Source organism: Anabrus simplex, chromosome 1, assembly GCF_040414725.1.
Source record: "Anabrus simplex isolate iqAnaSimp1 chromosome 1, ASM4041472v1, whole genome shotgun sequence".
Lineage (NCBI taxonomy): Eukaryota > Metazoa > Arthropoda > Insecta > Orthoptera > Tettigoniidae > Anabrus > Anabrus simplex.
The window spans coordinates 1,069,124,902-1,069,149,465 of NC_090265.1; the positions used below are offsets into that span (position 1 = coordinate 1,069,124,902).

General features: G+C 38.2%; 1 protein-coding gene across 1 annotated transcript in view; it reads left to right on the forward strand.

Annotated features, from left to right (window-relative positions):
* Positions 1-427: 427 nt before the first annotated feature.
* Positions 428-24,564, forward strand: part of LOC136857981 (3'-5' RNA helicase YTHDC2) — a 587,467-nt gene continuing 563,330 nt past the window's right edge. Inside the window, exon 1 of the mRNA XM_067137136.2 lies at positions 428-733. The gene's annotated coding sequence lies outside the window, so the exon portion shown is untranslated. The remainder of the gene's footprint in view (positions 734-24,564) is intronic.

Here is a 24,564-nt window from a genome sequence, read left to right on the forward strand (position 1 = left end):
GAAAAATGACATATGCGCAAAATACCGGGGAATATTTGTGGGATGGAAGTAGGGTGACTCGATTGTTTAATGAAAACACGGATTATTATTGCTAGCCTAACCTCTCGTTACCGTAGATAGCAATGCCTATTTGGTATCGACAACAATGGATTCAGTATTAACATTATGACGTTTCATATCCCCTAATATCAGAAATAAGTCAATGGACATGGATGAAAGAAACAAATAGTTAATCTTAAATTCTATGAGCATGTTTTATCAATGGATTTGGAAGTTTGTTACGACTGAAAAACTATATTTATAGTAAAGGACATATTCATCCGTATCTAATAATTTTCCGCATATATATCGTAATTAAAGAGGTGTGCATAATTTATTATGTTGGTAATACTGGAAGTAGGAAAATCAACGCAATGGCATTGGAACAACCGGGTTTCATTTGCCATTTCAAATTGCAGTAGTCATATAGCAATATTGACGTTTGGAGTGATATTTGCTTTTGATGAAATGTATGGAGTTTCTGTTATTAGCTTTATAGAGCAACAATAATAAAGTCGCTGGTAGCTACCGGTATTTGTAAATAATATTTCGTGAGAATCAGTTGTATTTCGTCAGAGTTTTAAGTACTTCTGAAAATTCTTTTGTAATTTCGGAGGTTTTTGCTCGAAAGTTGTAAAGCAGTTTATGTTTTTATAGCCACAGTTTTTGTGGCCATAGTTATGCATTTCATTGGGTAAGTTGCACTGTAGGACTTGTTGATTTTTGGATTCGTGTTTTCAGAAACAGCCGAAGTACTTTAGTGTGACACATTTTCTTCAATAATGGTCCTCGCTTTATTTTTCTGCTGAATTTGCTGTGATCGTTTTGTTTACTTCCAAAATGTTAGGTTATGGGAATTTATATATCTGTCACACTTGCTCAGAGTGCTGGTGTCCTTGTCAGTTGTTTGATTGTTCACTGTTCTTTGTGTATGATGCCACTCTGCGTGAGTTGGAACCTTAACTTCGGGAATATTGCATGGGGTAAGTATTAAAAAAAAAATAATAAAAAAAATAGAGACTTGAGCGAAATCGTTTAGAATGAATCTCAACACTTTATAGAGTATCATAGGTTATGATATTGCAGAGTTGTAAGATTTTGAGTTATTAAGTATGGTAGGTAGGCCTATATAGTTTTTAATATCTGGTATTCGGGTCCTATTTTTAGGCTAGGTCACCTAGAAGAATAATGTTCTCTGATATGGAGGTTAAGTGAAGTGGAGGGGCTTGGTTGTTAATGATTTTTATGATAAGAGGTGTGAAACTAAACAAGGCCACAGAGCTAGTAGCAAAGAGGAATTATGGTGGTGCTTAGTTAATCCACAGAGGCTGGAAGGTATAATAGGAATGAAGATGTATGTATGTACTTTCATAGTGTAGAATGAGTTTAGAAATCTGCATGTTTGAAAGTTTCTCTGTCACGTTGACTTCTCTCCTTAGATTTTCAATATTCTGTGTTTAGTGCATAACTAGGTTTCTCTTATTGAGTGCTTATATGCCACATTTATCTCTAGGCCATATAAAATCTTTAGATTAATATTGCACCTACCATCTCTTGTGTTTAATTTATATAATTTATTACAGTTATCACACCTTAGTTTATAAGTGGTTTGGGAAGATATCCTGATAAAACTCCGTCTTGATTTCTTGTTTATAAAAATTGAGGTTCTCCCTTCTGAAAATGTTAAAATCATTGCACTATAATTAATTAAGAGTGGTTGGCAATAGCTAAGTACAGTACATTGAAATTCAGCTTTCAGTACTTTTTTGAATCAAGCTTTGAATGAAAGAGGTATTATAAATTACCAAACGTTTTTTTGTGGAAGCCATGGACTGCAAAACGTGTCGCAGGTTATGGTTCATTTGCTTTCAGTCTGTTTTTAACGTGGTATCTGTTGTGTGGAATATGTTCCATATTTCTCTTCTCTTTTCTGGTCTTTCCTCCAGAAGTTTCACAGAGTTATTACTGGATGGCAGGGAGTATTTCATTTGTAAGTCCTCAATCAGTAAAGATTCCCTTGCTAGTATATAGGCCAGTCTTAGCTGCCTCTGTAGATCAGTGGTAGAGTGTCAGCCTCTGATCCCAAGATAGCGGATTCAGACACGGCAGACAGCAGCGATTGGCGGGGCGAGGAGGGGCAGTTGCCCTCCACGTTGAGGAGAAAACATTGCATTTTTATTCCATTTTATTGTCGCCATAAGACCCATCTTTGTCAGTGCGATGTAAAGCCACTAGCAAAGATATTCCATTTTAGCTGGCTGAAACTAGCAATTTGTACAAGCCCTGTTGTCTTATCAGCTAATTCTTTCCTTTATTTTCTTTAATTGTTAATAAAATTATTAGCGGAAATACCCACAATATGTCATTCGTCGTCGCTAACCAATTTGTATAGCACCACAGCAAGTAGTGGAGACTTTGCATGTGTTGCGAGGAAGGATAGCAACGGTATATTTCTTTGCCAAGGTCATGGACACAGGTATGATTCACCGGCTTGCCGCGTGCATTCGTCAGTCTGGCAGCCTCTTGAGTATCTGTTAGTTTCTTAGTGTGTAGGCTAATACTAAACTATTTTTAATTGTATAATCACACCGTACGACTATTTAGTCGTAATATACCCTATGTGTAATATTGTTCGTTAGGTGATTTTTTAAATTATTTTATAGCATTGAATCAAAATTTCCAAATAACTACTATACCACTCTTAAGTTGATGAACTGTCAGCCTTTACCTCTCTGTCGAAATTCGCTCAGAGTGAATCAAGAAATTTACTGTTTTGTAGCTTTTCCCATCAGTTTTGATTATATATATACTGCCCCCTGCCTGCTATATTCCACAAACCTTGGTACTTTTTGTTGTCTGTACATATTCCCCATCCGCCCCCACGTGTAATTCCCAATCGCCACTACTGATGGCAGTCGTAGTCTGATTTTTGAAGGACGGAAAAAAAAAGTCCATTCAACACTCTATGTCATAAGATGTCGGCATGTAAAAGATCTGTGGTGACACATTTGGTGTTTACCTAACAAAATTAATTAAAACTCAGCCTTAAGACACCCAAGGGAGATTCGGTTTACTCTGCCATCTAGAAGGCCTAGATCAAAACTGAACGGAACATCAATATTGAAGAGTACACAGCCAGATGGCGTCAAATTAAAATGTCTGCACACAGTAGCTGAAGCCATATTATTATTATTATTATTATTATTATTATTATTATTATTATTATTATTATTAGGCCAGTCTTGAAGGAGTATATTTAGATAGCTTTGAGGAAGTGGGTTTTAACTTTCTCTAGGGTATGTAGGTCATTCACTGACAATTTAAGCCAGATTATCTGTTTCGTTCGTCAGGATTGGCATTACTGTGGTGTAGAGAAGGGTCATTATTTCAACTTATAGCTGCTGAATGTTCTGATGCCACATTTGCCTTTATTGCTGTTGTGGATCTGTGCGTTGAAGGAATTATTCCTAGTTTGTAAAGTAATGCCTAGGTATTTAATTGTGTTAACTATTTCCAAAAGGTGGTTCTTTTATGTTATAGTGTTCTGCGCTGCTTTTCTTCCTCCCCGTCTGAAGGTCATCTGTACCTTTTTCCCTTCGTTTTTTTTTAAAAGTTGTCTTCGTCTGGCCAACTTTATACAGCATTTAATGCATTCTATAGGTTATCTCTTGTCGATGTGAGGATCGTACATGTAGCACTATTTTTTGGTACAATAGTTGTCATATGTATTGTGTGTGTTATGTCAGAGGTTGCAACATTGATCATCACTGGACTGACCAGGTCTCCTTGCAGCACAACATTGACTTATCTCTGATGATAGAGATAGTCATTATTATTATTATTATTATTATTATTATTATTATTATTCAGTTGTATGCTAGAATGTTACCTAATAATCTCACCATGTGATTTCCGAACGAGATGTTCAGGTTTTTCTAGAAGTTTATTTCTGTCCAGTAAGTCAAATGCCTTTTAATAATCTATGAATATGCAGAATAACTCTTTCCTTGGCATGTCGTAGGGCCACTTCTTTGTCTCCCACCAGCATATTCACTGCATGAAGCATACTTCCTTTCCTGAGCCCGCATTGTTCTTCTGATATGAGATTGTCTATTTCTTATGAGAGTCGGTTAGAGAATAGCAGGGAATGGATTTGTACAGTTAGTGTAAAAAGTACGGTGAAACACGGAGGAGGCTCGGTAATGGTGCGGGGCTGTATGAACACCTCAGTGGTCGGAAATCTTCACGTCATCGACGGCATCATGGACCATATGAAATACATAGTCGTTTTAAAGAACAATCTGGTGGCTAGTGCAGAAGAATTAGGAATTCATGACAATTTTGTACATCAACACGACAATGATCTGAAACATACGTCGCCAAACATGCGTCTGTAGGTGCTATATAACGCCCAAACTACTACACACGCCACCTCAGTTGCCAGACTTAAACCCCACTGAGAACCTGTGGAGTTTTCTCAAAGGCAATCCGAAAGAGAGAGATTTTGAGTAAAACAAGCCTCATAACAGCACTACAGGAAGAATGGGATAACATACCAACATCGTTAACCAAATCCCTTGTCAGGTCAATGCTGAACAGTCTTGAGGCTGTAATAAAGGCCAAGGGCCACGCAACAAAGTGTTAAGTTTGTGATATTTGGACAATATCAGGACCCTGCCTTGCATTAAATCATAGTTACACTGGAGTGTTCAAATACTTCTTGTCACCACAAAAAGAGACTTCTTTCATATTGTGATTTACCAGGTATTATTACTGCAACGTTTGTATTTTTTTTTTTTTGCTATGTATGAATAAATGCAATATCAGTGGACAGAAAAATGCAATTCTTAAACAGCTACATCCCACTCTTCATGCACCTGAGGACGCCTTCTCGTGATAGCCGGGTTGTCCGAATACTTTTTACACTAACTGTATGTGCTAATTACTGAAATGTGTACATATATATTCAGTTATTTTTATTGAAATATGGCATTATGTATGGTCTTAAAATTAAAAAGAACATGAACATTTCTATTTAATATTAAAGTTCAGTGAAACTAAACAAAGTAGGCCTACATGAAACATAATGTTGCACTTCTCATTTTAATATGTACCTTAATTAAGGCCACGGCCGCTTCCTTCCAACTCCTAGGCCTTTCCCATCCCATCGTCGCCATAAGACCTATCTGTGTCGGTGCGACGTAAAGCCCCTAGCATTATTTTTAATATGAACTTCGAACACACAATCTTTTATTCTCTTTTACCAAAAAAATAGATTACAAAGTGCTCTTTCAATTTTTGGAAAGTAAATAATCTATTATTTGAGGTCGGATCTGTTGTTGTTGTTGTTGTTGTTGTTGTTGTTGTTGAGTCATCAGTACATAGACTGGTTTGATGCAGCCCTCCATGTCACCCTATCCTGTGCTAACCTTTTCATTTCTACGTAACTATTGCATCTTACATCTGCTCTAATCTGTTTGTCATATTCATACCTTGGTCTACCCCTACCGTTCTTACTACCTACATTTCCTTCAAAAACCAACTGAACAAGTCCTGGGTGTCTTAAGATGTGTCGTATCATTCTATCTCTTCTTCTGGTCAAATTTAGCCAAATCGATCTCCTCTCACCAATTCGATTCAGTATCTCTTCATTCGTGATTCGATCTATCCATCTCACCTTCAGCATTCTTCTGTAACACCACTTTCAAAAGCTTCTATTCTCTTTCTTTCTGAGCTAGTTATCGTCCATGTTTCACTTCCATACAATGCCATGCTCCACACAAAAGTCTTCAAAAACATCTTTCTAATTCCGATATCAATGTTTGAAGTGAGCAAATTTCTTTTCTTAAGAAAGCTCTTCCTTGCTTGTGCTAGTCTGCTTTTTATGACCTCCTTACTTCTGCCATCGTTGGTTATTTTACTACCCAAGTAACAATATTCATCTACTTCCTTTAAGACTTCGTTTCCTAATCTAATATTTCCTACATCACCTGCCTTCGTTCGACTGCACTCCATTACTTTTGTTTTGGACTTATTTATTTTCATCTTGTACTCCTTACCTGTATTGACTGAAAATGCATTCAACATCAGAAGAGGAAATGAGGGGATGTTTGAACTTCACAATATCTACTGGGTTTAAGTCTATCATTAACACACTTAAATCTTCATACAGCACTGCAGCAACCTCCCATTTCTTCATACCCCAGGTTCATTGAAAGTACAGTGTCCCATCTTCATTTTTGCTACATTTGCAACTTTATCTCTGCGACGATCTGGTTGCTCCACGGTAAGCTATAGTTCACAATTTTGAAATTGTAAGAAAGTGACAGATGCAAATTTTGGAGCCTTTTGAATGCTTTTGTGATGCATAAAAAATTATGCTGAATGTAACAAGTTATTTATGCTTCAGCCCACTGTCAATTAGGTGTTCCCTTAGGTCTGTTTTTGATGACTTTCTACATGTAGCCCATCCTTACAACTGTACAGTATCTGCTTCTGTTTGCAGCATGACTCCAAACCTATCATTGTCAATTTTCACTCTCTTCCCCCTGGATCACACAATGCAAAAAACGCACAGTCCACTCTAGTGACGTCAGCTGCTAATCTTGGCATTTTTGTTTCCACGTTCCATTGTTAACGGTTTGCCTTGTTTGTAGGTGATTTGCTTTTAGTACCAGTGAGTACAGCAGAAAAGCCATTGGTGCAGTAGATCTTCAATTTCAGGTGATCTTTATTCTGGTGATTGCTAGTGAGTCCTGTTGTTCTCATCTCATCCAAGTTGCTGAACCCATTCATTCAGTACTTTGATAAGTAGATCATTAGAATTATATTTCCGAGATATTTAAACACTTGTCACTTATGACAGGTTCTTGTCATCAATTTCGATTTTTCTGATCTGGTGGGTCTGGTTTTACCAGTTTCTTTTTATTGTCACAGCCCCTATTGCGTCAGTTGTATCATTCCATTCTTGGGTTTGGTATTTGAGCCCACGTTTGTTTTCACCAACTAGCATAACATTAGCAGCTTAGAGAAGGGTCCAGGCTATTGTTTGATGTGGTCTGCAATATGATGTCGAAGTTATCAAACACTCCTGTAGCATCTTGGATGTAACCTCTTGACTCTGCATAAAGTAGTTGCACTTAATTGACTAGGTTTGCTGCACTTAATTGACTAGGTTTGCTGGGACATTGTGTATCGAACTGCTAGCCAAATCATATTACGTGGCATGCCATCAACTACTTTCTCAAATTCTAGGAACTCAGATGGTGTCCTCCCCTCTTGATGTTTCTCACTAGGGGAATGTAGCAAGGATCACATCACTTGTTGTGCAGTTCTGTATGAATCCAGTTGGATTCTCCTCAGGGATTACAACTTGGGAATATGGTGGGTTTGTGGGCTTCAGCTGAGTATGGCATTGCTTTCACTTATGTCAGCATCCTATCTGAAAATGGGGTGCTCACCCCAACATACTCAGAATTTCAGCTCTTGGACTGTGCTTCTTAGCAGCTGAATATGCTGTACCAGATTGGCTTTCTCCTTATGCTAAAGACTTGGATATAGCACTGAAATAAAAATTCAAGAATTATCTCCAGATATCTCTAACAAACACCATTTCAGAAGATATAGCCTCTGATTTGAATTGCTCCAAAGAAAAGTTGCTGCAGCATATCAGAAGAAACAGCAAACTGATCCACAACACCCACCGTTTGGCCATCAACCTACCCGACAGAGACTAGGACTATGGTCACACTGAAAATAATTAAGTAGCACCATATATTTTAGTGTCTTGAAGTGTTAATGACCAAACAGAAAAATGTTACTTGGAGGCTCACATGCTGTCGCATTTCACTATGGCACTACCAAGGAAGTACATACAGTACATTGTTTTTTAGTGAGAAGGTATCGTGGTAAGTAGATTACATGAGAGAATGAGGAGGTGGTATATAAAATAAATATACAAAGACTAGAATATTGGGGATATCAACCCTTATTCTGGAAATTATGTGATTACTTGGGCAAATTCTAAGAGTCTTGAAGGAGGTTGAAAAGCACATTCAGTTCAATTTTGGAGGCGATTGAGAAGAAATTGCAAAAGTGGGAGTTGAATTACTGAAGATATGTTTCACCTAAGTAAAGATTAGTTGTGACTCAGTGGTATATTTTTATTTAAAAATTTAATGTACACCGAACAAGGCAAAAAATCTTAAATGATTGTGAGTTCGAGCAATATGCAGAATCAGGTAGGTAACCTAAGAAATTATTATAACACTGGCTTTGTTTAGTTATACAAAGTATGGTGTACAATTTGTTTTGCCATTAATATTAAACATGTGATAATACAAAAGTTTATACAACTTATGTATGTAACAGAAGAAAGATACTGCAAGATCACAAGATTGGAATATTGATTGCAAATCGAGATTGGAAATCCACTGGACGGTTTCATTGAAGTTGAAATAAAGGTTGATCAAAGTGCCCTGGAAATGAAGTGGGCATTGAAAGGCAATATGTTGAATGTTGAACTGTCTGTAACTGTAACAGTGGTGGAGTCTGCCATCCCCATTTGCCTTGATCAATCCTTATTTGATTGAGTATTCTCCACTGATGTCTGGGAAGGTGGAACATAGCTGGCTGAACATATGTGTTTATAACAATTCCATGGCATAACAGAGAAAAATATTATTTCCAATGATATTAGTTGGAACCGAAAGAACGGATGGTTTAAGTTATCAAATGGTGTAAAGCATGGAAGTGCCCTCTCACCTCTGCTATTTATAGTGGTGATGGATGATACAGTACAGAAGGTAGCACAGACCATTGGGGGGAGAAGCGTGAAAGCAGCGTTGTTTGCAGATGATCTACTAATATGGGGAAACATTGAGAGTGAAGTGCAGGAACAGCTAAATGTATGGAAGGAATCATCTTATGTAATGAAGTTCTCAGCACAAAAGAGCGAAGTGCTGGCAACGACACAAAACAAGAACCGAGCATATAATGACATGGCATTAGGAGGGGAGCAGTTGAAAAAAGCTGAAAGCTTTAAATGCCTGGGAAGTGTAATTGAAGAAAATGGGATGGAAATAAGTGAAAGAGGAAGGTGTGCAAATGGATTCTTGAAGAGTGTGGAAGGATTGATATGGAGCAGGGACCATAGGGATATAAAGGAATTATCTAAAAGACTTATTTTTTGCCAGTTTTGACATGGATCAGAAATGTGGGTGATGAGGGACAGGGATGAAAGATTACAAACTGGAAATGAAGTTTCAAAGGTGTCAAGTAGGTTTAACCCCTCAGCGTCGCAGCCATTTAAATAGCTTCCTACTCCGCGGCCGGATGAGATTTCAACTACGCGCGACTGAAATGCATCGATTCACTTAAAGCGTTACTACAAGTATAAGAGTAGCCCGATTTTCACGAAATTTGGAATTCCTTACGACAGAACTATGTATATACAGATAATTACATAATTGTTCCACATTTCCTTAGTAATTTAGTTCCGTGTGATAGAGTTCGAAGCACTCTTTGAGACAGGGACTCAAGTCATACTCCTGGCAGCAGTACACTGACGTCTTCTTTTCGCCGTGTTTTGAACACAGGATACAGTGTGTCTGAGGTTTGGATTTCCAACTCTTGGGTGCTAATTTCATGATAAAATGTCTTTCCTGCAACCTTGGAACTGTATTATCTGATGCGCGCCGGCCTTGAATATTTCGTTCCTCTCCCTCCCGAGCGTATTTTGTAAACAAACCTTTCACCAGCTGAACCCGATAAGGTAATTGCTCAATATTTGTCTCTGTGACCTCTGTGAGTATTATTAGAGAATTTAGCAATCAGAATTCACCGTTGAAAACTTCTCTTTGACCTGTATAAGTATCTATAGTCTCTTACACGAAATTTCCAAGTACTGTTTCCTCCTCATCGTCACTCTCATCATTTACCACTGCTACCTCATCTATTTCATTATCACTGCTGCTTATACTGTCACTACTACTTCCGATTAAACTTTTATCTGAATTATACAATATTTCAAGCACGTTACTGTCAGTCATACCACGGCTGAGCGCGGCGCGTCACACGGACTGGTGAAGCTGCTGCGAGACCGAAAGCAACAGGGCGAAACTGAATGAGGGGAATAACATTTATGACGAAACAAACCAACTCGATACATATTTCAGATACAAGATCGAGACAACGTCTTTCAAACGAGATATATACCATGAACAACTGGTTCTCGTATCGTATGACAGAATGCAGCACTAACTGTTGCCTACACAGAGCGCTCGTGGAGAGTTACGAAAATATTACAAGCTGAGAAATAAAGACAAATATAATAAATAAACCGCACTCCCAATGTACAAATGGAGCAAAGAACATCACACGAAAAGACAAACTTCTCAGATGATCATTTCTTTATTTTATTCTGTGGGAACGAATGAAGCAAACAGACTTAAAAAAAAGCAAGAGATTAGTGCTCAGACTTATTTGACAAATAATTATCCTTGCAAAAACAACTACATTATAACGATTTTTCAATTCTTATGTACAACACTGATAAACCCGAAAATGTCTTCTTGGAAACAAAACAATTTGCATATCAATAACTCCAAAACTCTTCGAGCTAAAGCCGTAAATGTGAAACCATGTATGGGTCTATACCACGTATAGAGGTCGGCGGCTACGGAAGAAAAGAGGGTCTATACCACGTATAGAGGTCGGCGCTGAGGGGTTAACAAGAATGGATAGAGTAAGAAATGGGAGAGTTCAGGAAATGGTAAATGAGATACCTGTACAAGAAAAGATAGAAAAATCAAGGCTGCAGTGGTATGGGCATGTTAAGAGAATGGGAGAAGAGAGGATACCAAGAAAGATGTTGAAATGGAGTTGAAGGGAAGGAGACCTAGAGGAAGACCGAGGGACAGATGGCTGAAAGGTGTAAAGAAGAGCATCGAGGCAAGAGGAGGGAACTGGACGACAGTGAGAGAAGAGAAGCAGACCCGGCCTGTAGTTGGAAACTGCTCCAGATGATGACGATTCCAAACATCTGAGGTGTTGAAAGAGGTCTGAAGAAAGTTGTTTGCCATGTGCCATGATGGTTGCTTTCTTGTAGTTCTTAATGTATCTGTGTAGATAGGTAAGCATGGATTGTTTGCAATTTATCTTCATGTCTTCGGTAGAGATTCTCATGTCCTTAGTGACGATGGCAGTATGTTGCTTAAGATACTTAGCCGGTGTGTGCTGGTAGGACGAACAGAATTGGTAATGAGGTGCATTGTCTGATTTAGGTATTTTTGTATGAGCACCATTTAGCCAGGTTGAGGAGCAGTATTCAGCAATGAAATAACAGAGGCAGAACAGTGGATTGAAGGATGGAAGCATTAGCTCCCGAAGAGGTGCCTGTTAGTTTTGGGAATATGTTATTCCATGTCCTAATCTTGGCAGAAACATTTGAAATGTGGTTTTTGTAAGTCAGAGATCTGTCTAATGGTTTTCCTAGGTATTTAGGCGAGTTGCAGTGTTCTAGGGTCTGACCTTTGAATATGTTGGTTAGCTTTAACTCTGCATGTCTATTGCTGAAGTGGAACATAGTTACAAATGTTTCTTGAGGTTTAAATCAGAGATAGGATTGTTGGAAATAACTTTCCAGCTTCTTCAGATCTGATAGAAGTGTTGTTTCTGCTTCAAAGAAACTTTGATTTTGACATACCAAAGCTTAATTATGTAATGGGGATAATTCGAGCTAATCAATACTACTTGTTACAAGTACAATGTATTTACATTTAAAATACCCCATCTACAGGATCGGTTTTGATCTACAGTCGATCATCCTCAGCTGGTTGAGAACATAGGATAAAATAACATATATATATAAACTAGCTGATGTACCCGTGCTTCGCTACGTTGTGATCAAGATTGTATTAAATTACATAGCTGTTAACGTTACCCTAGAAACGCGAAGGGGAAGTCACCAAACATCTTGTCTCAGAATGAAGACTGAGTTAGGGAATTTTCACTGTAATGCTAGACCCACTTGCATACCATCAGTCACAATCAGGTTGGGGAGTGTTCATTATAATGGTAGACACTCCCTCTCCACCTGCCTTTTTATATCCTCAGAAAGACTGACTTAGTGGTTTTCCCAACTGAAAGTAACATAGGTCATTACAATGACGTCAGTAGGAATGGTGCGATTAAAAGCAATGTTTCCATATGAAATACTCGATCAAATGAAACACCACACTTTTTCTCATTTTTAACAAACAGGAAAGCACTGCCGATCTAACAGTCCAAAGTTCCAGAGCTGGAATGACCAAGCCACAGACAGCCATGTTTCGTGAACACTGTTCGTCTTTTTTCGGCGGGGAGAGGGTCGAATAGTGGAGACTCTCAGGGCAAAAACTATGCCCTTTTACTAATCTGTTTCCTAGGAGTACCCGATGAGTCGGAAAATATCACTTCACTACACTGGCGGCGGAAAAATCTATCTGACTTGGAGGCAAATTTTTCCTTCAAGCCAGAGGAGAAACCCCCTCATCACTGATAATTTGGAATAAAATGAATGTAGAATTTAATAAAAGTGAAGAGGAAGAAGCTTTTTGTAGGAAACGGCTCTTTTCAGGGATGAATTTTGAGTTATTTAGTGAATTGTGGTGCTATAATTCGGAATAGGCCTGAACTGTTATTCCAGACCAGGCCATACTACTGCTGCTGCTGCTGCTGCTGCTGCTACTACTACTACTACTACTACTACTACTGCTGCTACTACTAAGTCAGCCTCTGCCTTAAGTATCCACACTGCTCATTCGAAACAGTGCATCAGAGTAGGGATCGAATAGCTATACTATGATGAACCAGTGTGTTACGTACCAGTAGTATGGTATCAGAAAATGTATGAACCAGAGGAATGGCATGCTAAAGAAGAAAGTTTTTAACGCCCTGGCTATTTCCCAGCAATATTCAGTCACGCTATTATACTCGGTACACAACAGTAATCTCATCTATCGGAGTTGAGAGGCAGCACAAGAGACAAATAACATCACAACAAAACAATGGTCAATGTTATGCGCTTTCGATATTGTAGGTCTTCACATTTAGTTTTCTTCCATTCTGGAATACCACTCATCATAGTCGGTACGGTAAAACTGAATAAATCATAAATGATTGGAAAATGTATTCTCTGTAACTTTTGTTGTAGTACTTTTCAATAGGACCAAAAAGATAGGTATTTAAAAACTAAATTTTAGGCGCCTTCCCCTAAACTATAATTTTATCCAGGGTGAATAAAATTGTTTATATCTTAGACTGTAGTTTCTTATTCCCCGACTCCATATACCGATTTTCATTCAATTCTGTGGACCCATTTTCTCGTAGCTCGGCGTTGATATGGACTAAGCAATAAAACTACAAATTTATGAATATCGGTGTAACCATAGCCGGTACGGTAAAAATGTATAAGACATAAATGGTCAGAAATTTAATTATATATAACTTTAGTTATATAGTATTTATCGATACGACCACTAATAATATAAATATTTGAGAATTAAATTTTAGGCCTTCCCTGAAACTACCATTTCATTCAGTGCGAATAAAATGATTTATAGCCTAGATTGTAGTGGCTCATTCTCCGACTTTGTATACCAGTTTTCAATGACCACTAATGATGTAAATATTAAGCATTACATTTTAGGCCTTCCCCTAAACTACCATTTCACTTAGCGTGAATAAAATTATTTATAGGCTAGATTGCAGCGACTTATTCCCCGACTTTGCATACCAATTTGTATTAAGATAACATAAATATTTGAAAATCAAATTTTAGGGCTTCCCCTAAACTACCATTTCTATCAGCATGAATCAAATTATTTATAGCTTAGATTGTAGCAACTAATTCTGCGACTTTGCATACCGATTTTCATTAAATTCTCTATAGCCGTTTTCTAGTGATGCATGTACATACATACATACATACATACATACATACATACATACAGACAGACAGAAATTACGGAAAAGTAAAAAGTGCATTTCCTTGTTACTGTGGTCATGCCTGATATAGAAATACCATTCTTTTCAAAATCTGAGCAATGTACAGACAAAACTCTTATTTTATATATATATATAGATAAATCATTGAACATCATGTAATCTAAGAATGTAGTTAAAAAACATAGTAAACAACATTGATAACTGGTTAAAATCAATAAAATTTGATTGTCATAACCATAGATCCCTTATAAGGTTCATTACACTTTTATGTTGGAGTTCTGTATCTTCTTCATGATTAAACTGTGTTTGAAAGGGCCTGGTATGTTACTAATGGAACACTTCATAACTTATGTAATGCTTATGCTGGTGAAGTGCGAACTTGTCGAATATGGTAATGAGGTACGTTACATTTAGTGCTAACAGGGCTGTCGTGAAGCCAAAATGGGTTACATTGGCATTGTTTACTCTTGTAAATTGGTACACATTGGCTTGTGGAGCTTGGTTGGCATGTTCTATTAATGTACGTTTTCTTGAGGTTTATCATGCAGTTGAAATAGGTGGAATTATCCTATAGAATAATAGTCTTGATTTTCAGCTCTTAGGTGCTTGTGGAATCAAAAAAAAAAAAAAAGTTGCACGTGAGAGAACATCTGTTATGTGGGATGGAAGGTGTGTGGTGTTAGTTTATTTACTTGGTTGGTGAGGTTGGATGGATGTTGCCCTGCTGGAGGCACGTTGTTCACAGCTCCTTATATGGCGAGGGCTAGTGCTTAGAGTAGTCGAGGGGGGAAAGGGAGGAGTGGGAGAAGGATGGGGGGGAGGGGTGTGTCTTGTGGGGGACTTGTTGTTTGTTCCTTAGATAATAGCTTTTAAGTAAAGGAATGATTGTGCCATAAAGGACATTCGTTTATTTTCTTCTGTTCATTCAAGACCGGGCGAGTTGGCCGTGCAGTTAGGGGCACGCAGCTGGGAGCTTACATCCGGAAGATAATGGCTTGGAACCCCATTGTCGGCAGTCCCTTTCCTATCCCATCATCGCCATAAGATCTATCTCTGTCAATGTGATGTAAAAAAAAAAAGTTCATTCAAGGTATGAGTTGGATTAAAGTATTGGTCAATAAATGAACATTGACCTGCATTTAGGGCAGTCGCCCAGGTGGCAGAGTCCCTATCTGTTGTTTTCCTGGCCTTTTCTTAAATGATTGCAAAGAATTCGGAAATTTCTTGAACATCTCCCTTGGTAAATTATTCCAGTCCCTAACTCCCTACCGGTAGTCCAACTCCATGGCTAAATGGTTAGCATGCTGGCCTTTGGTCACAGGGGTCCCGGGTTCGATTCTTGGCAGGGTTGGGAATTTTAACCATAATTGGTTAATTTCGCTGGCACGGGGGCTGGGTGTACGTGTAGTCTTCATCATAATTTCATCCTCATCACTATGTGCAGGTCGCCTACGGGAGTCAAAACAAAAGACCTGCATCTGGCGAGTCGAAATTGTCCCCGGACACTCCCGGCACTAAAAGCCATACGCCATTTCATTTTCCCTTCCTATAAATGAATACGTGTCAACCCTTTCGATTAACCCAGAAACTCTCCGTTTCTTAAATCGTCTTACGATTTTCCAATTTATTTCTACTTCTTCCTATTATTGAGCAATGGAACCGCAAGTACTGTCAATATTCTTCCCCTAGGATAAATTATTGTGTGCTTGTGTAATTTGCATAACCTCATTTTCAAGAGTATTTATTTGATGCTTTATTTGGTGAGTATCGTCCGCTGCCTTCATGTATTGTGTTTCCCACTCACTACAGCATCGTGTGTGTCATAGTGCTGAGAATTCAGAAGGCAATCTTTGTACAAGCGAGAGATGTTAGAACCGAACCGAACAAAGTTATTTCATTCCTGTCCATTTTACAACAGGTGGGCCATCAGATAAACTAGTAGCTCTTAGGCCTTCGATTTATAATTGTTGATTTGAGAGTTAGGTGGGTTTGTCTGTTTGTACATACATTGTTTTTATATTATTTGGTTCTGGCGCAGAGGTCACTGGAACTCCAAGGGGTGACCCGAGGAGAGACCCGCACTGCACCCCCGCATAGTTTTCCCCAAGCGCGCGCTAGCGACTCCGTTAATGGGGACGGAAGATTGAGTTTCATATAGTGTGGTTCGCGCGCTGTTAACATCGTTTCTGTGTGTAGTTTCGTTGGAGTTCTAGGCCGGTGTGGTTGTTGCTTTTTTTTGTTTTTGTTTTTTGTTTTGGTCTGTGCTTTCCCCCCCTGTCAAAGTCACGTGTTAATAATATATAAGACATATTGATCTGTTTTGTATGTGGTAGTTTTGCGTATTTCAGTGTATTTGTGTTCACTCTTAGTTCATAATTTTAATGAGTTGAATGTATTTCAGAGTTGTGTCAGTGACAGTTTCTGGTATTTTCTCTTCACATTATGGCCACAAAACATAACAAAAGTTATCTCCATGTGTTCAGAGATACCTATAAAATTAAATTTTGTATTTTCATGTTACAGACGAAGGAAACTATTATGCATTTTAATCCGTGTTTGCTGCATTTACTTGTAACCATATTTGTTTTCTTAGTATAAGGTTTTAAATTTAATGGTCAATTCACCTTGCAAATGTAGATATGGATGCCTTTTAAGTTGTCCATTTTCATCGAGACCATGGCGCAATATACGTGAATTAAAGGAATTAAAATATTTTCCAATTTTTTTTATTTCTAAAAGTTGGCAGGTATGTGAACGAATATTTGCCCCAATTTGTTCTCTTGAATTTCAGCTTTATCTTCATATTGTGATCTTTCTTACTTTTAAAAACACCACTTAAACTTATTCGTCTATTAATGTCATTTCACGCCATCTCTCTACTGACAGTTCAGATACCACGTACAACAAACAATGTTTTATTATAAATCTTATTCAATACATTAAAATGTTATTACATTTAGAGTTTAACCCTTAATATGAAGTTATAAGCGGGACATGTTTCGCTCCCTTATAGAGCATCATCAGCCAATCTAGAATCTGAAAGTTTAGTTTATGTTTACAACTAATGACTTAAAAACTATTTGTACATTTTACAATCTTAAACTTATTTTACTAAATATCATAGAAGGCAGAATCATTGGTAGCGTCCCTTATTAACTAGAACTTAATAGTGGAAAAGTTGATAAAAAATACATTCATTTAACTTTACTCTCAAACATTTACAGACATTTGGTATGTCTAAAATGTTGAAGAATGGCTTGTGATTCAATCTTAAGAACTAATGATTAGGTCATAGACATCTCAAGTTTAAAACATGAGATCGGACTAAAAGTTTGTGTTGTCCTTTGATGATAAGAATCTATAAAATTCTAAAAATCTCATCATCTTGTTGATTGTAATATGTGACAGGTTAAACTTTAGTCTTTACAAAGTTTAAACTCTTGTTGTCATTTGACACTGGTGATATTGTTGATTATGTATTTGTTGACATCAATGACCAAAGCTTTGAAGCAATGAATTAAAATGGAGTTTAGTTGAAAGGGACGTGATTCGACGGACAGTGTAGCTACAAGTTGTTAAATAGGCTATCGCTTGTTGGCATGTCTGTAACAAGAAAAAGAATTCGTGTGAGTGCTGAATGTTGTGTTACTAGTTGAATGAGCACTTACGGAAACTTCACTTCCCCTCCAATTACTGCTTGTCTGTCTGGTGTTGTCTAAAGTTGCATAGTAACTGCTTGTTGCTCCGCGTCTGCTCCTTGTGTTGTACGAGTGAGGTGGTAGGGGTTGGGGGGGAGGGAGAAGGGTGGGCGGAGTAATGTTAGTAGGTGTTGTTTGGGAGGGGAACGTTTAGAGGTGGTGCAGGGAGGGGTTGTTTTCATTAATGTTACATGATTATTGGTTGTTTTGGGGATAAAAACTTTAGCAAAATTACTTTTTTCTAGATTAAGTGTTTGTAAAAGTTTAAGCAATTGTTCATGTAAAGGATTTTTTATTTCAATTTTGTCATTAAGTTTTTCGTTGTTAAAATGTTGGTCTAGATAAATATAAATATTTTCTAATTCTGTCATTAGTTTTCCCTTTTCTTTTTGATGATTTTTAAGTCTTTCTCTATAGTTGTAAAGTGGTGGCCTTATTCTCTCATGTGAACACTCATAGCAGAATTTTTATTGTGTTTTGCAGCATTAACATGTTCAAGGTGTCTTGTAAGGAATTTACGGCCAGTTCGGCAAACGTACAAAAAGTTACCGTTTACACAAAGCGTTATTGCGTGAATTTATACTATTATGGTTGAAAAAATGTTTTGGTTTGTGTTTTGTGTCTTGAATGCTATGTTAACATCTCGTTTCTTAATAGAATTAGTTTTTTGATAAATGGCTGGATTAGTGAATGTGAACGTTGCAATTTTGGATTTCTTAGTTTTGTCAGGAGTAAGATTAGTTGCTAACTTGTGTTTTACTTTATTAATGATACGATTGACCATATCCATTTTGTAGCCATTAATTGAAGCTACATCTTTTATGAATTTGAGTTCCTTTTTTAATAATACCAATATAAATGGTGCGTTATTGGACATTATAAATTTTCCAGCTAACTCATTCTTGGTTGCCAGCGTTTCGCCCTCGTGTGCTAGGGTGGGCTCATCAGTTGGTACCTAGCACACCTACCAATACGCTGGCTAGTGCATACCGTGGAGGCCACTGCGTAGGCTAACTGGAGCCACCGGCAGTGCCAATGCACTGAGAGACTTTGTCTCATTATCAAAAATTGATGCCTGCTTGGCCATCAGATGATATAGATGTTGATTCCCATAGGGAATCTGAAATATTTGTCCTGAATGAGTAAATTTATAATACCAATATAAATGGTCCGTTATTGGACATTATAAATTTTCCAGCTAACTCATTCTTGGTTGCCAGCGTTTCGCCCTTGTGTGCTAGGGTGGGCTCATCAGTTGGTATCTAGCACACCTACCAATACGCTGGCACACGAGGGCGAAACGCTGGCAACCAAGAATGAGTTAGCTGGAAAATTTATAATGTCAATAACGGACCATTTATATTGGTATTATAAATTTACTCATTCAGGACAAATATTTCAGATTCCCTATGGGAATCCACATCTATATCATCTGATGGCCAAGCAGGCATCAATTTTTGATAATGAGACAGTCTCTTAGTGAATTGGCACTGCTGGTGGCTCCAGTTAGCCTATGCAGTGGCCTCCACGGTATGCACTAGCCAGCGTATTTGTAGGTGTGCTAGGTACCAACTGATGAGCCCACCCTAGCACACGAGGGCGAAACGCTGGCAACCAAGAATGAGTTAACTGGAAAATTTATAATGTCCAATAACGGACCATTTATATTGGTATAATAAATTTACTCATTCAGGACAAATATTTCAGATTCCCTATGGGAATCAACATCTATATCATTCCTTTTTTAAGTTAATATAAATATCTGAAAGGGGAATTTTGAAAGCTCTGTAAATCAAGCTAAAAAAAGCCGCCTGTTTATGTGATTTTGGGGAGAGTGGTTTTTTAAATCGTTAACGGAGCATATGTTAGTTTTTTAAATATTAAAAAGCCTAATTTGTCTCCTAATCGTGTTACACTAATGTCTAGAAAGTTTTCTGAGTTGTTAGATTCGTCTTATTTCGTAAATTTTATATTTGGGTCAATATTATTTAAGAAATCTAGGATTTTTTCACTATCGTTTTGTTGGCTATCTATTATGAAAAAGGTGTCACCTACGTATCTAAGCCAAAGAGAAAGTCCTTTTATGTTTGTTTATATTTTGTTTTGCTCCAAATAAATATATATATATATCAGCCAGTATGCCCTACTTGGGGTCACCCATTGCTAAGCACGTTTTTATTAAAGGTGAAATAATTATTATTTAAAACAAATTTCAGTACATTAATAAAGTCTTCTGTTTTGCGTTTGCTTATTTTCCAATTTTCAATTAATTTCAGTCACTACTGATCTGCATTTAGGGCAGTTGCCCAGGTGGCAGATTCCCTATCCGTTGTTTTCCTAGCCTTTTCTTAAATGACGCAAAGAAATTGGAAATTTATTGAACATCTCCCTTGGTAAGTTATTCCAATCTGTAACTCCCCTTCCTATAAATGAATATTTGCCCCAATTTGTCCTCTTGAATTCCAACTTTATCTTCATATTGTGATCTTTCCTACTTTTAAAGACATCACTCAAACTTATTCGTCTACTGATGTCCTCCCATGCCATCTCTCTGCTGACAGCTTGGAACATACCACTTAATGTAGGTGTTAAAGGGTTTTGTTGTCACCAATTCATTACATTATAATTTTTTTTAATGTTTTATGTTTTTATGTTTGTTTTTATTTTGTTTTGCTCCAAATGGTCCATATATATATATATATATATATATATATATATATATATATATATATATATATATATATATAACAACGATATTTATCACCTGCAACATACCACTTAGTCGAGCAGCTTGTCTCCTTTCTCCCAAGTCTTCCCAGCCCAAACTTTGCAACATTTTTGTAACGGTACTCTTTTGTCAGAAATTGCCCATGCCCAGAACAAATCAAGCTGCTTTTCTTTGGATTTTTTCCAGTTCCTGAAACAAGTAATCCGTGAGTGTCCCATACACTGGAACCATACTCTACGTAGTTGGGGTCTCACCAGAGACAAATATGCTCTCTCCTTTACATCCTTACTACAACGCCTAAATACATCATAACCATGTGCAGAGATCTGTACCCTTTATTTACAATCATATTTATGTGATTGTGCCAATGAAGATCTTTCCTTATATTAATACCTAGGTATTTACAATGATCCCCAAAGTGAACTTTCACCCCATCAACACGGTAATTAAAGTGAGAGGACTTTTCCTATTTGTGAAACTCATAACCTGACTTTTATCCTGTTTATCATCATACCATAGCCTACTGTCCATCTCACAACATTATTGAGGTCATTTTGCAGTTGCTCACAATCTTATAACTTATTTATTATTCTGTACAGAATAACATCATCTGCAAAATGCCTTATCTCTGAAACCACTTCTTTACACATATCATTGATATATACTGTATAAGAAAACATAAAGGTCCAATAACACTGCCGTGAGGATCTCTCCTCTTAATTATTACAGGGACAGATAAAGCTTCACCTACTCTAATTCTCTGAGTTCTATTTTCTAGAAACACAGCCACCCATTCAGTCACTCTTTTGTCAAGTCCAATTGCACTCATTTTTGCCAGTAGTCTCCCATGATCTACCGTATCAAATGCCTTAGACAGGTCAATCGCGATACAGTCCAATTGACCTCCTGAATCCAGGATATCTGCTATCTCTTGCTGGAATCCTACAGGTTGGGCTTCAGTGGAATAACCTTTCCTAAACCCAAATTGCCTTCTATCAAACCAGTTATTAATTTTGCAAACATGTCTTATATAATCAGAAAGAATGCTTTCTCAAAACTTACATGCAATGCATGTCAAACTGACTGGCCTGTAATTTTCAGCTTTATGTCTATCACCCTTTTCTTTATATACAGAGGCTACTATAGCAACTCTCCATTCATTTGGTAAAGTTCCTTCATGTAAACAATAATCAAACAAGTACTTCAGATATGGTGCTATATCCCAACCCATTGTCTTTAGTATATCCCCCGAAATCTTATCAATTCCAGCTGCTTTTCTAGTTTTCAAGTTTTGTATCTTACTGTAAATGTCATTGCTGTCATAGGTAAATATTAATACTTCTTTAGTATTAGTCACCTCCTCTATCTGGACATTATCCTTGTAACCAACAATCTTTACATACTGCTGACTGAATACTTCTGCCTTTTGAAGATCCTCACATACACACTCCCCTTGTTCATTAATGGTTCCTGGAATGTCCTTCTTGGAACCTGTTTCTGCCTAAAAGTACCTATACATACTGTTCTATTTTTCACTAAAATTTGTATGGCTGCCAATTATGTTTGCCATCATGTTATCCTTAGCTGACTTCTTTGCTAGATTCAATTTTCTAGTAAGTTCCTTCAATTTCTCCTTACTTCCACACCCATTTCTAACTTTATTTCTTTCCAACCTGAACCTCCTTAGTCTTTTTACTTCTCTGTTATAATATAATGGATCTTTACCATTCCTTACCACCTTTAAAGGTACAAACTTATTTTCACATTCCTCAACAATTACTGTAAACCCATCCCAAACTCTGTTTACATTTTTATTTACCATTTTCCACCGATCATAGTTACTTATTAAAAACTCCCTCATGCCTGTTTCATCAGCCATATGGTACTGCCTAATAGTCCTAATTTAAATATCTTCCTTTCTTTCACATTTATTTTGATTTACCACAAAAACAGCTTTGTGATCACTAATACCATCCATTACTTCGGTTTCTCTACAGAGCTCATCTGGTTTTACCAGCACCACATCCAGAATATTCTTCCCTCTAGTTGGTTCCATCACTTTCTGAATCAGTTACCCTTCCGATATTAACTTATTTGCCATTTGTTGGTCATGCTTCCTGTCGTTTGCATTACCTTCCCAATTGACATTTGGTAAATTGAGATCACCCGCTACAATCACATTCCTTTCCTTATCACTTCCGAAATATCTGATTATCTTATCAAATAATTCTGAATCAGCATCTGCGCTACCCTTTCCTGGTTTGTACACTCGAAAGACATCAAGTTGTCTATTATCTTTAGAGATTAGCCTTACCCCTAGAATTTCGTGTTTGTCATCTTTAACTTTTTCGTAGCTTACAAATTCTTCTTTCACCAGAATGAATACTCCCCCTCCTACAATTCCTATCCTATCCTATCCTACGATACACCCTCCAGTTCCATGAGAACATTTCTGCATCCATTATATCATTTCTTAACTATGATTCAACTCCTATTACAATATCTGGTATGTACACTGACTTAGCAAATGTCATGTGATAGTCACCTAATAGCATGTGGGCTCTCCTCTGGCCCTGCGAACTGCAGTGAGACGCCATGGAAGTGAGTCGACAAGTCCTTTGTAGTCCTCTGGACGCAGCTGACACCAAATCGTTTGCAGAGTGGCTGCCAATGCTGGTCTGTTCGTGGGTGCAGGATCCATGCCACAGAGGTGCGTTCCAGGACATCCCGGATATGCTCGATAGGGTTCATATTGGGGCTCCTGGGTGGCCATGGCAGTTGTTGGAACTCCGCTGCATGTTCCTGGAACCATTGCCGGGCAATGTGGGAGCGACGTGGCGGCACATTATCATCTTGAAACACCGCAGATCCGTCTGGGCGCTGGAAGGCCAAAATTGGGTGGAGAGGGTCTCCGAGCAGCTCAACATACCGCGTACCATTCAAAGTCTCTTCCAGAACAACTAGGGGGCCCATTTCATACCAGGAACATGCACCCCAGACCATAACAGAGACACCAGCGCCCTGGACCACACCTTCAAGGCAGGCGGGATCCATCGCTTCATGTGGTCTGCGCCATACACGGTGCAGTTGAAGTAGTGATTTGTCTGACCATATCACGTTACACCATTGTTCCAGTGTCCATCCCTGGTGACTGGCGACAAATGGGCGTCGTTGTGCCTGATGATGTTGGGTTAACATTGGCACCCGTGTGCGGCGCCAGCTCCCATACCCCATAGAACCCATGTTCCTACGGATTGTCCACTGGGAGACGTGTCTAGCGTGGCCTGTTGGCCTGTGTTGAATTGAGCCGTGATTTGTTGCACGGTTGCCCGTCTGTCACTATTGACAATCCGTCTCAGATGTCGCCGGTCATGGTCATCAAGGGTGGCTGGACGGCCGGTTGTTCATCTGTTGTGGACGGTGACAACCCGCATTCAACCATTCACGATACACCCTGGACACGGTTAATCATGTGAAGCCGAATTCCTGCACCACTTCCGAAATCGCACTCCCAATCCGTCGGGCACCGACCACCATACCCCGTTCGAACGGTCTCAGCTCACTATGACGTTCCATGTTACACCTGTTACATGTACAGCCACTGCTCACAAGGTCTCCTATACAACTGCTGCTGGCACAGGGGGCGTGTTTTGCGCAGACAACACACCTGCGCATCAGTGCTCCGCTATCCCATGACATTTGCTCAGTCAGTGTATATATCTATTAAATTAATTTTATTCCTTTCTTTACAATACTTCTACAGTTGAGCACTAACATTTTTATGTCATCCCTACTTGATTTCCAGTTCCCTGTTCCCTTAACACCGCTCCCTGGGCCACCCTGTTTCTCTGAATGTATCTCCCTATAACCCTTCTAAACAAATTTCCTAACTGATATGTACCACTGCGTTTTAAGTGAAGGCCATCTGAGCGCAGATCCCTATCTCCTACCCACCCATAAGGATCTAGAAATCTCACTCCCAGTTTCCCACTTACCCGCTCCATAGTCTCATTTAGTCTACTATGTTTGGGAAGATTGAGTTTGATGATGTTAATAGTTTCTTTGACCGGTATATTAGGATATATGTTGGTTACGTCAAATGAAACCTTTTTA